The sequence below is a fragment of the Microcaecilia unicolor genome, chromosome 8, assembly GCF_901765095.1.
Source record: "Microcaecilia unicolor chromosome 8, aMicUni1.1, whole genome shotgun sequence".
Lineage (NCBI taxonomy): Eukaryota > Metazoa > Chordata > Amphibia > Gymnophiona > Siphonopidae > Microcaecilia > Microcaecilia unicolor.
This window is the reverse complement of record NC_044038.1, coordinates 76,853,609-76,873,690: the sequence shown is the minus strand read 5'-3', so window position 1 is coordinate 76,873,690 and position 20,082 is coordinate 76,853,609. Positions and strand designations below refer to the sequence as shown.

General features: G+C 43.3%; 1 protein-coding gene across 1 annotated transcript in view; it reads right to left on the bottom strand.

The window, feature by feature from the left end:
* Positions 1–19,684, bottom strand: part of LOC115475930 (zinc finger protein 780B-like) — a 31,248-nt gene extending 11,564 nt beyond the window's left edge. Inside the window, exon 1 of the mRNA XM_030212005.1 lies at positions 19,652–19,684. The gene's annotated coding sequence lies outside the window, so the exon portion shown is untranslated. The remainder of the gene's footprint in view (positions 1–19,651) is intronic.
* Between the last annotated feature and the right edge of the window lie 398 nt (positions 19,685–20,082).

Sequence of the window (20,082 nt, the reverse complement as noted above, 5' to 3'; positions counted from 1 at the left end):
TGCATGCCCTGCCTTCATTCTATGTAAATATACCTCCTTCATAATTAGAGGTGCCTCTGTACCAAAGAGCTTGAAAAAAGGAGGTAAATTAAGTATTGAGTTGGAAAACTGAAGTGTTTATGTTTATTAGAACTTTTTAGACCGCATACACCAAACAAATGGATCTAAGCGGTGAACAATCAACTAAAAACATTAAAACCAAATTAAAGGAAAGGGAACACAATTATAAAATGAGACACTACCACATTCCCATCAAGATGAGCCACGCAACAAAAGTATTCCAAAGCTACCCTCATAGACATTGCAGACTTCAGGTTTCCTCCCCTCCCCAATCTTATTCTGTGCCTTTACTACTCATTCTGCCAGGGCTGTAGCAAGGGATTTTGGAGCAGAAGAAAGACTTTTCTGTGCCTTTCCTCATCCCTGTAGCAGCATGCAACACATCGAGGCAGGAAACAGCACAAAAGGGATGAAGTAGTGAAGTCTTAAACTCCTCCTCTTTAACATCTACAGCAATGAGCTTCTGCTTCCCCTAAACCTGGACAGATCCTCAGGCCAGAACCTGTAGGCAGTAAAGGCTCATGCGGTAATCCTGTGCTAATAAGTTGGGGGTCCTTTCACTAAGGTACGCTGAAAAGTGGCATGTGCTGGTGTAGACACGTGTATTGGAAGCAAGCAGGTCCATTTTTCAGCACACCTGCAAAATAGGCCTTTTTTTTTTTTTTTGGCCGAAAATGGACATGCGGCAAAATGAAAATTGGCATGCGTCTATTTTGGGCCTGAGACCTTACCGCCACCCATTCACTTAGCGGTATGGTCTCGTGCATTAACCGGGCAGTAATCGTCAGCACATGTACAATGCCGATTACCGCCTAGTTAGTGCCGATCACAGGAAATTAAAATATATTTTCCAGCACACGTAAAAGATGATATTACCACCTGGGACACAACAGTAGCCGGGTGGTAGATCCGAATTGGGGTGCGTTGGACACGCATAGGCGCCTACGCAGCTTAGTAAAAGGGACCCTTAGTTCACAGTTATATAGATGATTAGCACAGACATGCAGAGGAGATATACACATGGGCAGGGCTCCCATTTACCTACATAACTTAGGGGGTCTTTTATTAAATCACAGTAGCATTTTTAGCTCACGTTTACCACCAGCTGATTTCTACCATGAGCTAAAAACGCTATCGCGACTAAGTTAAAGACCCCCTTACAGAATATTGTAGGTTACGTGTCTGCTTGCCCCATTCACAGTAGATCTATGGCTGGTGTCACTGGGAGCACATAATTGTAAGGCACGCCAATACCAGGCTAAGCTAGTATTCTATAGAGTGGCGCAAGTTACCCATTTTCAGGAAGGAAATTTTTGGCCAGTCCTGGTTTTCAACTTACCTGCCAAAGCAGTGTGGGATTTGTAGTCCCTGATTACACAGCTTGAAATCAGCACTGCAGGTCCCATACTGCATTGGAAATCCAGGACTAAAATCTCCCTCCTGGAACTGGATAACCCGACACTGATTCTCTGATGAAACCTGGGTGCCTGGATGCAGTTTTTGATTAGGGTCTCATGACCCAATGCGTGAAACTCTGGCGCTGTTCAAAACAGCACCGGAAACTACTGTACTTCCAGCGTCGAAAAAGAACTTCCCAATGCTCAGCACTAATGGCGTGCAAATTTTATACACACTGTTGGCACTGAGCATTGGGAAGTAAAGAGGGGGGCACGAACCCAACACATACACAGAAGACCTGTGCGGAGGCACTGTATGATAATTGAGGTAGCGAGGGGAGTTTGGTCTCCGGCGGCAAGTGATCCTAAGAACATAAGTATTGCTATACTGGGACAGACTGAAGGTCCATCAAGCTCAGTATCCTGTTTCTAACAGTGGCCAATCCAGGTTACAAGTACCTGGCAAGATCCCAAAACAGTCCAATACATTTTATGCTGCTTATCCTAGAAATACTGTCAAAAATAAGTGGCTTTCTACTTCGACGTTCATAAGACGCAACAAGGAATACTCCCAGGAAGAAGAAAGCCGATCGTCCCTTGAAAAAGCAACAGCGCGAAACAGGCCCTGTCGGGACATTAAGGCTCCTGGACGCTCTATTATATCCATTACATCTAAGAACAGATAAGTGTTGTAACTCTTAAATTTGGGGCTACAACAGAATTTTTAATTGATATCGTCCACATATTTTGCACATTGCACTCAATCACAAGGCACTGAAAGTAAAATTAATAAATAATAAAACGGATGGTAGGGGGTTGTCAATGATTAATACCACGTCACAAGAATAAGGCAAAAAGAACACGCCAGTGTGTGAGCCTGAAGTGACTATATGAGACTTACCCGTTATTATTATTGATTATGATATGTGTGCAAATGTTTCTACTTTGTTTCCTTGTTGTATTCTAGAAATAAGCAGTGGATTTTCCCCAAATCCATTTTAGTAATGGCTTATGGACTTTTCTTTTAGAAAGCTAGCCAAACCTTTTTAAAGCCCTCCTGAACTAACTGCTTTTACTACATTCTCTGGCAACGGATTCCAGAGTGTAATTACACGATGAGTGAAGAAATATTTTCTCTGATTCGTTTTAAATTTACCGCTTTGTAGCTTCATTGTGTGCCCCCTAGTCCTAGCACTCATTATTTTAAAGACCTCTATCATATCTCCCCTCAACTGTCTTTTCTCCAAGGTGAAGAGCCCTAGCCACTGTAGCCTTTCCTCATAGGGAAGTTGAACCATCCCCCTTTATAATTTTTGTTGCCCTTCTCTGTACCTTTTCTAATTCCACTATATCTCTTTTGAGATATTGCACACAATATTTGAGGTGGGGTCACACCATGGAGCAACATAAAGGCATTATAACATCCTCATTTTTGTTTTTCATACCTTTCCTAATAATACCTAACATTCTATTTGCTTTCTTAGCCGCCACACACTGAGCAGAGGGTTTCAATGTATCATCACCGATGGCACCCAGATCCGTTTCCTGGTTGGTGACTCCTAATGTGGAACCTTGCATCACGTAGCTATAGCATGTGGGAAAGAGGAACCCAAACATCACTTTGCATCCTCCTTGAGAGTAACACACCTGCACGCATGATCTCTTTAGTATGTTGGAGGAGGCAAAAGGCCTCCAATTATTTAATGTACAGAATTAATTTCCCGCCTCCTCCAACAAGTATGAAACGTTTCATCCATAGTTGGGACGAAGTTACAAGCACATGCTCGACGTTGGAATTTTAGCCCCAGAAAGGGAGCTTGAGAGTTTCTGCCTTTGTGGTGTCACATTTTGGTGCTGCTGCTATTGTTGATGTGCACAGACTGCTGACGATCAGTGGATGACTGGCAGAGCAGAGGGCTGTGCTGTGCATGGTTTCGCTGATTGGAGCCTGCCGGAGGTGGAAAGGGGCCTCAATACTCGCCAGCTTGGAGCTTCCAGCAATAAGGGCACCCTTGTTCGCTGCACTGTTCATTGAGCATCAGACAGAATAGGGAGATGACCTCATTTGCATTCTTCTGCCTACATTATCATGTAATTTGCGCTCGTTTCCCGCAGTGTTTTCCTCTGAGCATTACTGCACTGGTAAATGCGGGCACTAGTCTTCCGCTAATGGCCTCTAGTGCCTGTGTTTACTTCTGAGCATCGGCCTGTCACTACATGGCACCAAAATGGAGGCACCCACTTACAGAATTACCCCCTATGTGTCTTTATGAAAGAGGTCTTGAATAAGCACTTTTCTTGTCCTATTAACCTAGGAGTCCTGATATAAAATTACCCTCGAAGTGTGCAAGAACATTATTATCTACTAGTGGAACCCAGCCCGTTTCCTCAACAATGAAATGGGCCCTAGAAAGGCTCCCTTGTAAGCAATTTTTTGTCTCTCCCCTCCCCTCCCCTCCCCTCCCCTCCCCTCCATGTCCAGCGATTCTCCTCTTCCCTCCCCTCCATGTCCAGCAATTCTCCTCTTCCCTGCCCTCCCCTCCATGTCCAGCGATTCTCCTCTTCCCTCCCCTCCCCTCCATGTCCAGCAATTCTCCTCTTCCCTGCCCTCCCCTCCATGTCCAGCGATTCTCCTCTTGCCTGCCCTCCTATCCGTGTCCTGCGATTCTCTCCTCTAATGTCCTCCCATCCCATCCATGTCCATCGATTCTCCTTGGCCCTGCCCTCCCTCCCTCCCTAGATGTCCCACAATTCTCTCCTCCCCTCGATTTGTACCTGAACGTTCTCTGGCTGGTGCTGGCTTCCGTTCCATTCGTAACATCCCTCCTGACGTTAGCTCACCTCCAGCGTTCGCTTCCCTCTCACTGTTCCGCCCTCTGACATCATTACGTTTTGATGCAAGGGCGGGGCAGTGAGGGGGAATGGAACGCTGGAGGCTGGCTGATGTCATCAGATGTTACGAACCCAGGCAGCCAGACAGCGATGGAACGTTGGAGGTGCAAATTATTATATAGAATTATTAGGATTTATTTACCGCCTTTTTGAAGGAATTCACTCAAGGCGGTGTACAGTAAGAATAGATCAAACATGAGCAATAGGTAATTACAGCAGTAAAAAATATTCAAAAACAATACAAAGTATGGCATGGTATACTACTTACAATGTCAACACAAGACATAATAGAACTTTATAATTGATAGTGAAGGGTAAAGCAAAGATGTAACATACAGATAGGTAAGACAGTAGGAAGAGTTAGAAAGTAAGGTGACTGATTTAAAGAAAGTTCATGCTTTCCAAAAATACTAGGACTAGGGGGCATGCGATGAAATTACAGTGTAGTAAATTTAAAACAAATCTGAGAAAATGTTTCTTCACCCAACGCCTAATTAAACTTTGGAATTCGTTGCCGGAGAACGTGGTGAAGGCGGTTAGCTTGGCAGAGTTTAAAAAGGGGTTAGACGGTTTCCTAAATGATAAGTCCATAAAAAACTACTACTAAATGGACTTGAGAAAAACCCACAATTCCAGGAATAACTTGTATAGAATGTTTGTACTGCCAGGTGCCCTTGGCCTGGATTGGGCTTGATGGACCCGGTCTTTTCCCAGTGTGGCATTACTTATGTACTCTATGAGACCTTCAGTTCTGATTTCTTTGTTCTTTTCTACTTCTTTTTTTTAATTTCAGTATTTATTGAAAACTTTTCATTATGAATATTACAATAAGAAATATTTAAAAATGCAATAAGGAAAACATAAAACAAACAACAATTAATGGTAACTGTCAAGAAGAGAATGCTAGAATATTACAACAATCAAAGTCAGATGTTCATCCTATATAGTTAGATACATAGGTTCTCTTCTACAAAGCTACGCTAGTGATTCTCGGTGCAGCAAATGACAGGAAGTCCATTCAATTCTTATGGGCTTTCTCTCATTTGCCGTGTGGGAAAAAGAAGCCAACAATAACAAGTCCTGAATAGAAAGGAATTATTGTCAAAATTATCCTAAATATTAAAATAGTCATCTAATAGTTTTAAAATATTGGTCAGCTGGTTTCCAAATATGTGATACAGATTTATGTCCATTGTTTTTTTTCAGCTGCTTTGTTTTCAAGTTTACAGACTTGGCATACCGTGTTCCATCAAAAGGTACTATTTAAGGAACTGGAATTTTTCCAGTTGCCCAGGATTGTTTGTATACCAGTGAAAACCAGTATTTATTTATTATTTTATTTCTTAGGATTTATTCTGCCTGTTTGAAGGAATTCACTCAAGGCAGTGTACATTACTAGCAATAGTTCTGTTAATTTTTCAGTTCTATCAGTGCTCTGGGGATGGATGCCATCCGGTGCGGGCAGTTTGCTGCTCTTTGGTTTGTTGGGTTGCGCCATTGCATCTTCTGGGTTTATAGAGATTTTGTTCAGTTTCTCTGACTCGTCAGCTTTGGATATCTTTTCTGGCACCGGTATTTCTCCCAAATCTTCCTCGGTGAAGCGTGTTTAATCTTTCCACTGTGGCTTTGTCTTCCCTGAGTGCCAGCTCTCAGTGCCTCTGTCTACTCTTTCCTTCCCCTGCCTCTCTATCAATTCTTCATTCCTTCCCCAGTGCCTCTCTCATCATTTTCTCCCCTTCTCTAAGATAGGCCAAAGGCAGAAAGCCTAATATACATTGCTGCTCTTCTCTGCTCCCTGCTATTAGCCCATTGGTCATACATTCTTTAGCCAGCCAGTAAGCTGTGGGGCAGGACCACTAGCTTAGGAGACACCACAGAGATTGGAAAAGAACAGGAGACAACATGATGTCAAAAGGTTGAAGCGGGTTGCCGCCAGTAGCTGCCATATTGGTACACCCAAAACAAAAGCAAGGAGGCTATCAGCTGCTGTATCCACATTGTTCATTGTTATTTTATCTCAGCTATATTTAGAAACATGACAGCTTGTGCAGCATATGTTTGTACACAGAGAGGTTTTCATCGGTCAGAGTAGTAATTTGTCCTAAATTGTAACTATTTTGTCATGCTGTACACTGCCTTGAGTGAATTCCTTCAAAAAGATGGTAAATAAATCCTAATAAATAAAATAATAAATAAATACTGGTTTCCACTGGTGTACAAACAATATCAAAAAGTCTGCTTTGATCTGTTAAATTAAGCTGTGGGTGTAAAGATCTCAGAATAATCATACTTAAAGAAAGAGGTATAGAACATTTGAAAATATCTATAATGTGTTTCTATATTTGAGACCAAAAGGCTTTGTATTAAATGGCATTCATATATCATATGTATTAAAGTACCTTGGGAGTTGTTTCAATGTCAACACAAATTAGTAGTAGAGAGACCTGCTCTCCATTTTTTCACGGCCTAGATCTGTGGATAGTGCAAGTAATAAATATTTTAAATAAATACATAAATAAATCTTGAAGCAGTGCAGGTCTCATAATGCATCTGGATGGAGCTGTCAGAAATCCAGGACAGGACTAAGATCTCCAGTAACAGGAAGCTCACACAGAAGAAGGTGCAGGGCCTGTGAATTTGGTGAACTCACAGGCCCCAAGCTGGCTGCCACTACAGGGCATGGGTCACAGCGGAAGCCCATTAAGGAGGGGAATCAGAGCTGTTTGTGTGACCTCCATTTGGAGTCCTGATCTACTGCCCTAGAGAAACCCTGCATCTCCAGGTTTACAGAAAGCTTTTCAGCATCCAAAGAAACTCCCCCAATGAGGGTTTGGACAGATCTAGGCCATTTTCCTTATTATTCAGCGTAGAGAAAAGACCATTCAAAGAAAAAGAAAAATACCACACTAGAATTTTATCAGTTTAGAGGGATTTTATAAACCATTCTTGGTATTTATTTATTTATTTAATTGCATTTGTATCCCACATTATCCCACCTTTTTGCAGGCTCAATGTGGCTTACAATTCATCGTGGAAACTGGAAATAGAAAAGAATATACATTTGGTTTTACAGCAAGTATTAGGTGCATGATGGTGAAATACATAGTACTGGAAATAGAAAAGAGTATACATTTGTGTTGGCAGAAGTTTTGGGTGTATGATGGTGAGATACATGATAGTATTAAAGTCATAGACATTAGGTACATGATAGTGTGAAAGCAAAAGACATTAGAGAACGTTCCTGGATATCTTAAAGAATGTAGAGTTACGCGTGTTGTTCTTTATGATATATTTTGTCGAAGAGATAAGTTTGCGGAAATTGGTCATTTTGTAGACCGTTTTCAGGTTACGTGGCAGTGTGTTCCAGAGCTGTGTGCTTGTATATGAAAAGACTGATGCATGCATTGATTTGTATTTCAAGCCTTTACATTTGGGAGGATGAAGGTATGTAAAATGGAGTGACTTAATAAAAAGGCACCTATATGAAATGTCCACAAAACGCCTCTGTCTTTATGAAACAGGTTCTCGGAACTATTGTTAATAGAACACAAATTTAAACCTGCAAAAAAATCCTAAGTGGTGTGGAGTGGGTGGAGGTGGATTGATTTTTCACTCATTCAAAAAGTACAAAGACCAGGGGACACTCAATGAAATTGTATGGAAATACTAACTAATAGGAGGAAATATTTTTTCACTCAAAGAATAGTTAAGCTCTGGAACTTGTTGCCGGAGGATGTGGTAATGGCGGTTAGTGTACCTGGGTTTAAAAAAGGTTTGGACAAGTTCCTGGAGGAAAAGTCCATAGTCTGCTATTGAGATGGACACGGGGAAACCACTGCTTGCTCTGGGTTTGGTAGCATGGAATGGTGTTAATTGGGTTTCTGCCAGGTACTTATGACCTGGAATGGCCACTGCTGGAAGCAGGATCCTGGGCTAGATGGACCATTGGTCTGACCCAGTATGACTATTCTTATGTTCTTAAGCTGTAAGTGTGTGCATGTACTCTATGCATGCCCATGGTGTGTATAAGTGAGGGATGGCTATCATGCATATTTTATAAAACATGCATATATATCACAGTTCCATCTGCGATCTTATCAGTGTACATAATTGCACGTTTGGCTGTGCCATTTCATAAGGACCATTTTCACATGTAAAATATGCTTATACTGAGTACTCATTTTTACATATACAGATGGCAATTATAAAAGCCATTTCTGCACACAAAGCAGTGTTTTATTGCAGAGAAATGGGCACATATAAAATTATGAATCTGATATGCAAATAAAGTTACACACGTACAGCCCGCAAATGTATGACTTTACCCGAACTAAGACAGAGGATGCATTTCTGGGGGCAGGAGCAAGAGAGGTTTGTATTTATGCAGATGCTTTTGAAAATGCGATGCACTTTGTAAAGAAAACACATTTTGGTGGGGGGGGGGGGGGGGGGTCAAAGAGCAGGTGTAAATATACGTGCATTAATTCTGTGTTAATTTTCAAAATAGAAATATGTTTATACGTTTGTTTTGAAAACTCACATCTGTTGCATAGCTGCCAACTTTCCCAGTTCTAGACATTCAGGCTGGTCCTTGATTTTCAACATACACCTGAAAATACACTGTGGTATTTGTAGTTCCTGATTTTACCCAAGGAATCAGTGCTGCCATTCCATAATGCACCAGGATAGCAGCCATAAATCCAGGATTTGTCTGGAATGTTCTTACTAGCCACAGGGAAAAATATGGGAAGCTGGAAATTAGTTAATTTCTGACTCGGAGGAGCATGCCGTGCTGGTAGTCAAACAGGTTTGAGGACAGGCAGAGTGGTGACTGCAAAAACAGATGCTGCCATTGCTCTGCAAACGATTCTGAACTGCAGGGCAGCTGGGAGAATGGAGAGCTAGGAAGGGCTGATGAAGCCAGCAGTATTTTCATGTATGGTCACTCATGTCAGGTTAATATGGAAGCAGGGGCAGTCAGCACTTCCCTGTTGTGCTTACTATTTTGCGCCGACCCTGCATGCAGCCAATGAAAGTCATCATAGCCTACAGGGACTCCAGTTGCATTACTGTGTGTCATGTTTTCTAGTCAGTAAGCAGGAAATAAAATGCTTTCACCTCCCCCCCCCCCCCCCCCCCCCAGTAAGTTGGTCCCATTTTTTTTTCTTCTTTCAATTTTCCTCCAGTTCCTTGTCCAGGTTCACCTTTCCATTTTACTTCTCCCTCGTCTTTGTTTTCACCTCTTTCTCCCTTACATTGGATCTCTCCTTTCCATCCCCACCTCTTCACTGAGACCTAGATCTCACTGTCTGTCGCTGCTCCTTTCCTTCACCATTTCTCCTCCCCCCCCCCCCCCCCCCCCAGCTCTTCCCTCCATTGTCCCCTTATTGGCACTGGCAGGCTAGAATTAAGTCACAGGCAAATTTAGGAGCCCACAGTCCTGCCATCCCTCTCATCTTAAAATGGTAAAACTGCTGATAGATGTGGAACACTTGTGGCTAGGGTAGGCATGCCAAGCAGAGATTTTAATTCAGGAAGGCTAGTAATTTGCTGACAGTCTGCATCCCTACCAGTACACATGCTGTACTCCCTTCTTTTCCTCCCCAAGACTCCTGAATTCATTATCTTCCATCACTGTCTTGCCTGCCTCTGTTCCCCCTTTCCCTGCATAGAACTCCATTTCCTCCTCCTTAGCCCCCAGCCCCAGTTCAGCTCTCCAAAGCTGCTAGCAGAGACACCAAGTTACCCAGATCCAGGCTCCAGACTTTATGGCCAGTCCTGGTTTTGAACTTACATCCCAAAGCAGTGGAAATCAGTGTTGCAGGTCCCATAATGCAACAGGATAAGGTGGCCAGAAATCCAGGATTGTCATAAATTTTCCAGTCTAGAACTGGGTAACTTGGCATCTCTGAGCTAGAGAACCTACCGGCCCGGGTCTGGTCCTGGATAAGGTGGTGGATTGTGAGCAAACACAAAGGCTAAACTCTCATGAGGCGCATAGTGGCCCCATTCCATGCAGGAGGCAGGGCCTGTGAGCATACACGCGCACCTGTCACCACTGTCACTTGTAACCTGTGGCTGCTACTTCCCAAATCAGTCCCGCCAGCCACTTCAGGGGTTGCTGATTTAGGAAAGGCAGCATCAGGAAAGAAAGGGATTTTAGATTTAGCTCATCTTTTTTAGTGTACCGCAAGGTGAGTTATGTTCAGCTACAGAGTAGATACATTCCTCTAATGTAAGTTGGGGAGGGAAGGGGAAAGACCATGGATATAGATGGGGGGGGGGGGGGGGGGGGGGGGGGGGGGAAGGAAAGGAGTGCCACAAATGTCTAGTTGCCTAAGACCCAATATAATGTTATTCCAGCCCTGCTCATGGGTTGTTCCCTCAAATAACTTCATTCTATTTGTCTCCTTTCTTCCCCAACAGCTACCTCCTCTGTGACTCACCGAGGATGACTACTAAAATGACAAACACCACTTTAGTAGTCATCCTCGGGCCCAACCTCATCCTGTTTATATCTTTCTTTGAAGGTGTAGGATCTTGAATTGGCCCTCTTAATTCCTGTTACCATTTTTAGCTTACTTTCAGCTCTCCACCAGAGCCGTCGGAAGATGCAGACCTGTTAAGTCTCTCTCCCACACTCCTGCTGTGGAGCCGGGATCTCCCGCTGAACAGCTTCCATTTCCAGTGACGCCTGCCTTCATAAAACTTCATCTCCTGCTGCTGCTGGTCCTACGGCAGCAGGAGTTTTATGACGGTATCTCCTGTGGGTGCTGGAAAGGAGACTACTTCTGGTGGCCCCCAGGCCATGAATTGGTGGGACTATAGGCAGAGCTATGGGTGAGCTCTAGATCTCCTGTTTGGAAGGTCAGCCCCTTGGCAACTCTGGAGATGGGGAAGATGGAGGACAGCCTTGGGGGAGGGGGGTGCTGCCATGGTAGCAGCTGAAATATTAAAGCTCTTGTGAGAGGAACACCAACTGGCTGTGTCATCTGACAGGGACTATCCCCCTGCCACCTACCATATTGCATGGCAGGAAGACTCCTCCTCCTTCTCCCTCCCACATCATCATCTCTCACTTTCACGTAGCCTTTCTCTCCATGTCTCTGGGACTCTTTCTTGCAACCTCTTCATCCCCCCCCCCCCCCCCCCCCCCACTACTCTTGTACTCTCCTCTTCCTATAGGTCTCATGATCCCTTGCACCTTTGTATCTGTAGTTTGCTCTCTTAAAAAAAATCTTATTTATGCAAGTTAAATTAACAAAAACCCAAGCAAATTTGAACTTGTACAGAAAAGTATATGGTAAATATCATTCCAAAACCTTTAAAGAAAAAAAGAAAAATACTCAAGCCCACAAAAATAAGGATCGAAGATTTTAAAATACAGAAGATCAAGGATAATTCCTACAAGAAAACAGATTGAAACTAAAGTACAACAAAACTTTCTTATAGAGCTAGACAGTCTGAGATTCCTCAGGTACTGGTAATAAACCACCCTACTACTACTAATCATTTCTATAGTGCTACTAGATGTAGTAGCTTTTACTACATTTTCTGGCAACAAATTCCAAACATTGAGTGAAGAAATATTTTCTCCGATTCATCTTAAATTTACTTCTTTGTAGCTTCATTGCATGCCCCCTAGTCCTAGTATTTTTGGAAAGACTAAACAATCGATTCACGTCTACTTGTTCCGTTCCACTCATTATTTTATAGACCTCTATCATATTTCCCCCTCAGCCATCTCTTCTTCAAGCTGAAAAGCCATAGTAACTTTAGCCTTTCCTGAAAGGGAAGTTGTTCCATCCCCTTTATCACGTTTGTCACCCTTCTCTGTACCTTTTCTAATTCCACCATATCTTTTTTGAGATGCGGTGACCAGAACTGCACACAACATTTGAGGTGCGGTTGCACCATGGAGTGATACAAAGGCATCATAACATCCTCATTTTTGTTTTCATTCCTTTCTTAATAATATCTAACATTCTATTTGCTTTCTTAGTCGCCGCAGCACACTGAGCAGAGGGTTTCAACGTATCATCAACAATGACACCTAGATCCCTTTCCTGGTTGGTGACTCCTAATGTGGAACCTGGTATCTAATGGCATACTTGCATGGAAATCGAAGGAAAAAGGTAGCACCTATTTGAAGAACACCAGGTCTCATTAATATAAATTGCTTCCTGCACCTCTGAGTGTCTCCTGAGATGTCCAGAAAGACCCTTATCTTAAATCCATAAAAAGTCTTCTCTCTATTCCTGAAGAACATTCTGAGGAGCCATTGTTTGCCTGGGAATAAAGCCACAATGTTTTCTTACATCTCTTTGAACTGCCTCTGCTCTCAGGTTTATTGCACCCCCTAGCTCTTCTGTACTTCTTCTCACACAGAGCTCACATACCCTATTCTATCTCTTTTGCATTTCCCACCCTCACACAACTGGTTTCCCATGGCACTCTTCCCCTGCATGCACAAAATAGTTCATTTAATTCTTTTACCTCCTGCTCCAGCTCTCTCTCATCCTCACCACTTCATTGCCCACCACCCTGGGTTGTGCCCTTTCTACTTTGCCATCACTCCCTCTGATCTCCTATTACCCAGTTTCTATCACTCATGTTGCTTAGCAGTCCGATAATTTTGATGTAGTGTTGTTTCTGGGAATGTTAATTTTTTTTCAAGGTTTTAAAAAAGATATATACAGTGGGGGAAATAAGTATTTGATCCCTTGCTGATTTTGTAAGTTTGCCCACTGACAAAGACATGAGCAGCCCATAATTGAAGGGTAGGTTATTGGTAACAGTGAGAGATAGCACATCACAAATTAAATCCGGAAAATCACATTGTGGAAAGTATATGAATTTATTTGCATTCTGCAGAGGGAAATAAGTATTTGATCCCCCACCAACCAGTAAGAGATCTGGCCCCTACAGACCAGGTAGATGCTCCAAATCAACTCGTTACCTGCATGACAGACAGCTGTCGGCAATGGTCACCTGTATGAAAGACACCTGTCCACAGACTCAGTGAATCAGTCAGACTCTAACCTCTACAAAATGGCCAAGAGCAAGGAGCTGTCTAAGGATGTCAGGGACAAGATCATACACCTGCACAAGGCTGGAATGGGCTACAAAACCATCAGTAAGACGCTGGGCGAGAAGGAGACAACTGTTGGTGCCATAGTAAGAAAATGGAAGAAGTACAAAATGACTGTCAATCGACAAAGATCTGGGGCTCCACGCAAAATCTCACCTCGTGGGGTATCCTTGATCATGAGGAAGGTTAGAAATCAGCCTACAACTACAAGGGGGGAACTTGTCAATGATCTCAAGGCAGCTGGGACCACTGTCACCACGAAAACCATTGGTAACACATTACGACATAACGGATTGCAATCCTGCAGTGCCCGCAAGGTCCCCCTGCTCCGGAGGCACATGTGACGGCCCGTCTGAAGTTTGCCAGTGAACACCTGGATGATGCCGAGAGTGATTGGGAGAAGGTGCTGTGGTCAGATGAGACAAAAATTGAGCTCTTTGGCATGAACTCAACTCGCCGTGTTTGGAGGAAGAGAAATGCTGGCCTATGACCCAAAGAACACCGTCCCCACTGTCAAGCATGGAGGTGGAAATGTTATGTTTTGGGGGTGTTTCTCTGCTAAGGGCACAGGACTACTTCACCGCATCAATGGGAGAATGGATGGGGCCATGTACCGTACAATTCTGAGTGACAACCTCCTTCCCTCCGCCAGGGCCTTAAAAATGGGTCGTGGCTGGGTCTTCCAGCACGACAATGACCCAAAACATACAGCCAAGGCAACAAAGGAGTGGCTCAGGAAGAAGCACATTAGGGTCATGGAGTGGCCTAGCCAGTCACCAGACCTTAATCCCATTGAAAACTTATGGAGGGAGCTGAAGATGCGAGTTGCCAAGCGACAGCCCAGAACTCTTAATGATTTAGAGATGATCTGCAAAGAGGAGTGGACCAAAATTCCTCCTGACATGTGTGCAAACCTCATCATCAACTACAGAAGACGTCTGACCGCTGTGCTTGCCAACAAGGGTTTTGCCACCAAGTATTAGGTCTTGTTTGCCAGAGGGATTAAATACTTATTTCCCTCTGCAGAATGCAAATAAATTCATATACTTTCCACAATGTGATTTTCCGGATTTAATTTGTGATGTGCTATCTCTCACTGTTACCAATAACCTACCCTTCAATTATGGGCTGCTCATGTCTTTGTCAGTGGGCAAACTTACAAAATCAGCAAGGGATCAAATACTTATTTCCCCCACTGTATATATATATTTCTAAATACGGGAGCAAAGTTGTTAAGAGCAAGCACTCTGAACAGATCTTCCAAAAGTGTGTGCATTCTTTCCCCAATAGTGAATAAAGTGGGCACCTTTTCAAAAGTCTACATATTGGCAACTAAAAAAAACCTAACAAAATGTTGTATAATTTTCCTGCTGTTTTCATTTCATAATAACATTTCCCATGTTGTTTCAAATTAATACACTACTCCTGGAGAAACTGTTTGCTAAAGAAAATTAACTGCACATAGATTTGAAAATTCTGCAAAATTATTTGATTGGTATTTATTAACTGCCTTTATGAAGGGATCCACCCAAGGCGGTATACAGCAGATGCTGCTTGACATTAAACATTTACAATAGAAAAATGAATAAAAATAAGCATAAATACAATCAATGAGGTAAACTTGGAGATGACAAACTGAATCCTAGTAAGAGGACTAGCATGATACAGTATCAGACATACAATCATATAACAAAAATATGATACATGTCAGCAAATGTGTGTAGAACTTCATCATAACGGCCTGGGTCCTCCCTGTCCTAGGTCTGATAACCCTAGTTTTATTGTTGCTCAGACAAGCCTCCCCCTCCCCGCTCTAGGGTCTCGCACCCCCCTCCCCAACTTAGCTTGAAACCTCCTTAGGCTTCATCAGTTTTCTGTCCCTTCTGTGGGTGGAAATCTCTCAATGTTTTTTCTCTCTGTACCCATCCCCCAGAAAGAACCCCTTCTTCTCCATCTCTCTCCTCAGACACCCTCTTGGCACACAAATCCCCAGTTTTCCATTGTGCTTTTGCTCTCTGAAACCTCTCCCCCCCCCCCCATCTCTCTCTTTCACACATTTTTATTTATTTACTAGGGTTTATCTACCACCTTTTTGAAAGTCAGACATAGGCATAGACTACTACAGCAGTAAAAATATTCAAATAGCAATTTAAGACATGGCATAGCATGGTCCATTATGTCTACACAATGAAACATTTTAATAGCACAGATGAAATATATAGATAGATAAGACAGAGTTAGAAAATAAGGGGACTAATTTAAAGAAAGTTGTATGCCAAGTCAGAAAGGTGATGAATATAATCTCAGCTAGGGATAAACATGTCCTGCTACAGTATGTGCACCTTCCTCCCACCTCCATTGTTCTCTCATGAAAATTCCCAAGGTACTCACCTCAACATGCTGTCACTGCCTCCTCTCTTTTTCAACACCCCCTGAACAAGCACCCTATAATTCTGTCAACCCCATCCACTCATTTAGGCCCCCATAGCCATGGAGGAGTAGCCTAGTGGTTAGTGCAGCAGACTTTGATCCTGGGGAACTGGGTTCAATTCCCACTGCAGCTCCTTGTGACTGTGGGCAAGTCACTTAACCCTCCATTGCCCCATGTACAAAATAAGAACCTGTATATATGTAAACTGCTTTGAATATAGTTGCAAAATACCACAGAAAGGCTGTATATCAAGTCCCATTTTCATTTCTCCTGAATTCTGCTGTGGCACTCTCCCAGATTCCCTCTCCCCTCAGTACACACTTCCTGCTCTTCACCCCTATACCTCGAGCCCCCCCCCCAAGGCAAACACACCTCCTGCTCCCCTTCCCCAGCATAGATCCCTCCAGCTCTCTCCCACCCCAATATCCCGAGTTTAGCCCCTCCTTTCCCTACTTCCTCACAGCATAGCTGCCATGGATCCCCCACTGTGGTAGATTCTAATGGTTTGCCTTAGCCCTGGAGCGTAAGCTGTAAAGACTTGTGAGGGGGAATGCATTGGGATCAGGACTTATTGCAGTGTTTGAACTGCATTGGTGGATGAGGGGAATAAGGAAAAAAAAGGGCTAAGCTCAGGGTATATGCCACAGGGAGGGGGATAGGAAGCACCAATGCTTGCTAGTCAAATTCTGCAATGTGCAGTGGCATAGAATTCCCCCAGGGAATAATGGCAGCACAGACTGTGGGAAGGACAATGGTACAGGTTTGGCACCTCTTCTCCCTCAGCACCAGCTACAGGGGAAGGGGAATCAGCAGTGTTACTTTCTGCCTCCGATCTGGGCTGCTGCTTTGCTGTCCACAAGATTGTTTATCTGCTTACTTATAATGTATTTTATATTCTCTGTACTTTATTATAATATTCTGTATTTCTCAGTCCGAAATGGCAATCACCATTACGGCATAATGTAAACCACATTGAGCCTACAAATGGGTGGGAAAATGTGGGATACAAATGCAGCAAATAAATAAATGTATATTCTTAAACACATAGGCATGACCAGAGAGAGAGGCAGACAGCACTCTGAGGTAAGGCGAGTATACCCCTCTAAGGTAAGGAGAGGGGTGTAAAGTGAGACAAAATGAATTGTAGGATGGGGGGAGGACTGACCCACTTGGCATTGCTCTAGACATCTTATCGTCTTTGAACTGTTTGATGTCAATACATCCTATGAAACTACAGGGACCCAGCATATTTCAGACTGCGAGATGCCCTGTCCAGGTTAATAACAGTACTGCTTGCTGTGATGTCAAAGGTCAGAAGCCCCCTAATTTTGAGTCCTGGCGCAGTTACCCTGATTCATCATACCCTAAGTTCATCCCTGTACCTAACTGCATATTAATTGTAGGAATGTGGAAAAGCAGACTGGCTGGGGATAGCTGATGTCATGTTTGGGAAATACTTTCCCTTTTAGTATCAGTAAGCTCATCGATAGAGTGATCTGGTCTACAACGATGCTGTTCTCCAGAAGTTACATGGCTCTTTTCTGTGCTGTTTCTGTGAATGTAGATTCTGGTCTTTAACTGACCTTTTTCCTCCAGAAAAGGAAGAGAGAGATTAGATGTCAGCTTCTGTTTTGCAAATCCCTCTTTAAAAGAATCTCCGCTCAGAGAAACACAGGAAAAGTAAGTGCATAATGTAAATGCATACATACAGAAGAAAAATTACAAAATAAGAAAACAATCTAGTATTATCATCTAATCTTAGCCCTCAAGCAATGGAGGTGGATCACTAAAAAACAAACAAAAAAAACCTCAGGGGAGAAAATATCTAGGAAATACAACAAAAGGCAAAAGCGTTATATTCTAGACTGAAGGATTACCAGCTAATTGAATTGGAAACTTATCTAGAAAATTCTTTAATTATACAGGGTCATAGAAAATATACCTCACATTCTGAATATTAAGCATGCATTTAGAAGGAAAACGAAGAAAAAATTCATCATTATTTTGTAATACATAGGGGCGAGGAGCCAGGATCAACTTACATCGCTCCCGAGTATCCCACCCCACGTCAGGAAAACACCACATTTTTTGACCCTTAAACTGCTCTAAACTATGACAGAAAAATAGCTTAAACAACTAAATTTTTGTCAGTCTGAAACGCAAATGAAACCAGAAGTGTAGCATGAGTCTCCACCAAATCCTGAGATGTTTCCAAAAATTCTGAGATATTCAAAGTATCCAGAGAAACTTGACCCCCACTTGCATTTGATAATATTTCTGCAGGTTTCATAACCTGTCGCTTTCTGAAAGGAAAATAATAGATCTTATTAAATCGGAGGCATCAAGTCACTTGAAAACTGTAGCACTTCCACTAAGTACTTCTTGAATAACTCTCTTGATGACATCAAATCCATGAATAGTGCACTCTCTTCATGTTGGACTCGAGATGTTGGAGGGAGAAGAAAGGGAGTGGAAGAGATGGTAAATGTTCATAACAGTTAATATTTCTACTTCCTGACTTGTTTATGTGATTGAAGTTGCTTGCTTTATTTTTCTTAAAATATAACATTGATTAAAAAAAAAAAAAAAGAGCTGTATAATTTGCTTTTTAAATGCTGCCTAGGTTCTATGGAAATAGGTTAGGGACTCTGGCATCAAGGGTAACAGTATTGCATCTCCTCTCACTTCACCCCCCCCCCCCCCCAGTCCAACCTGGTTTCTCAGTGCCCTTGTACTACCTTCAAACTTGCATTTAGCACTAGAGGTCAGTGGCTACGGTAGTGCTTCACACACGCTGGCTGCAGCCAGCCTGAGCCTTCCCTCTATTGCATTCCACCACCTCTGGTGCAACTTCCTGTTTCCAGCGGGACAGGTTGTGGCAGAGGAAAGGCTCCCAGGCTGCTCACAGATAGTGTGTAGAATTACTGTGGCTGCCAGGGACCTCTAGCATTAAACACTAGTTTGAAGGCAGGAGAGGGTTGAGAGGGGGGAAGGAAGGGACAAAGAAATGCTGGATAATAGGATGGGATGAAGATAAAAGAGGTGAGATGCTGGACCATAGTGTGGTTGGGGGGGGGGGGGGGTGAGGAGAAATAAGACGCCTTCTATGCCAGGGGTCCCCAAACTATTGCCCTATAGCCTCAGCAGTATATAGAAATAAAACCATGGCAGATCTTTCGAATGTATACCCCAGATGCACTGTTAGAAAACCGTAGTCATTGGTCTTCAATCTCACTCATTATGGTGGTCAATCTTTCTTTGGGATGGGCCACCCTTGGCATCTCTGCATACAGCTGCCGTTTTCTTGCTTTAAGCAACACTTTATCATTGCATGTTGTGATATCCCCCTTCTCACGCAGGGTGACCTGGTGCTCAATATGCAAATTAGTGTGCTACCCCTTCTCACTCAGGGTGACCTGGTTTCCACTCAGCAAATTAAGCAGGTCTCACCAACTGCATATTTCTCAGGCAACTCTTTATTCCAGCCCCTGGGCACACTTCTTCTAGCTTAACACTTTATGCTTTCATAGATCTTCACATTGAGCCTCCCCACACAGATACATAGGCTCAGTACTACACCAATACTTTGGGGACTCTCAACCCCAGGCTTTTCAGCCTGCTTCTCTCAGTACTTTGGACACACAGTCCTCTCTTTGAACACACAGTCCTTTCTTCTTTGGACACATAGTCCCCCCTCTTTGAACACACAGTTCTGGACACACAGTTCCTATAAGTACTGAGGACACACAGTCAAACACTAATGCTTTAGGGACTTCTTACCCCAGGATTTTCAGCCTGCTGATCTCCTTTGGACACACAGTCCTCCACAAGTCCATAGGGTTAGCCCGTATCTTCTAGGGGCCCTCTCTCTTCTTCTGCTGCTAGCTCACTTCTCTTCCTTTCACAACTCGGGGGGGGGGGGGGGGGGGGTATAAAGTGGTTAATTAGCTACACAGGACCCAGCCCATAACCTCCCACACCTGTGGACATCCCAGGGCTCCCCCCGGTCCTAGCACCCTCCACTTCTTCTGCTGCTAGCGCCCTCTAGTGGCCCACACCATATAGGACACCCTCTTACTTATCACAATGTATAGGTTGCTTTACAAATGGGAATATATGAGAAGCACCCAGTTGTAATGTGTTGAGATACATCTTCCAGCACCACAGTACTTGAAGAAGGCCGGCCGACGAGGCAATTTTCTTCCTTTACA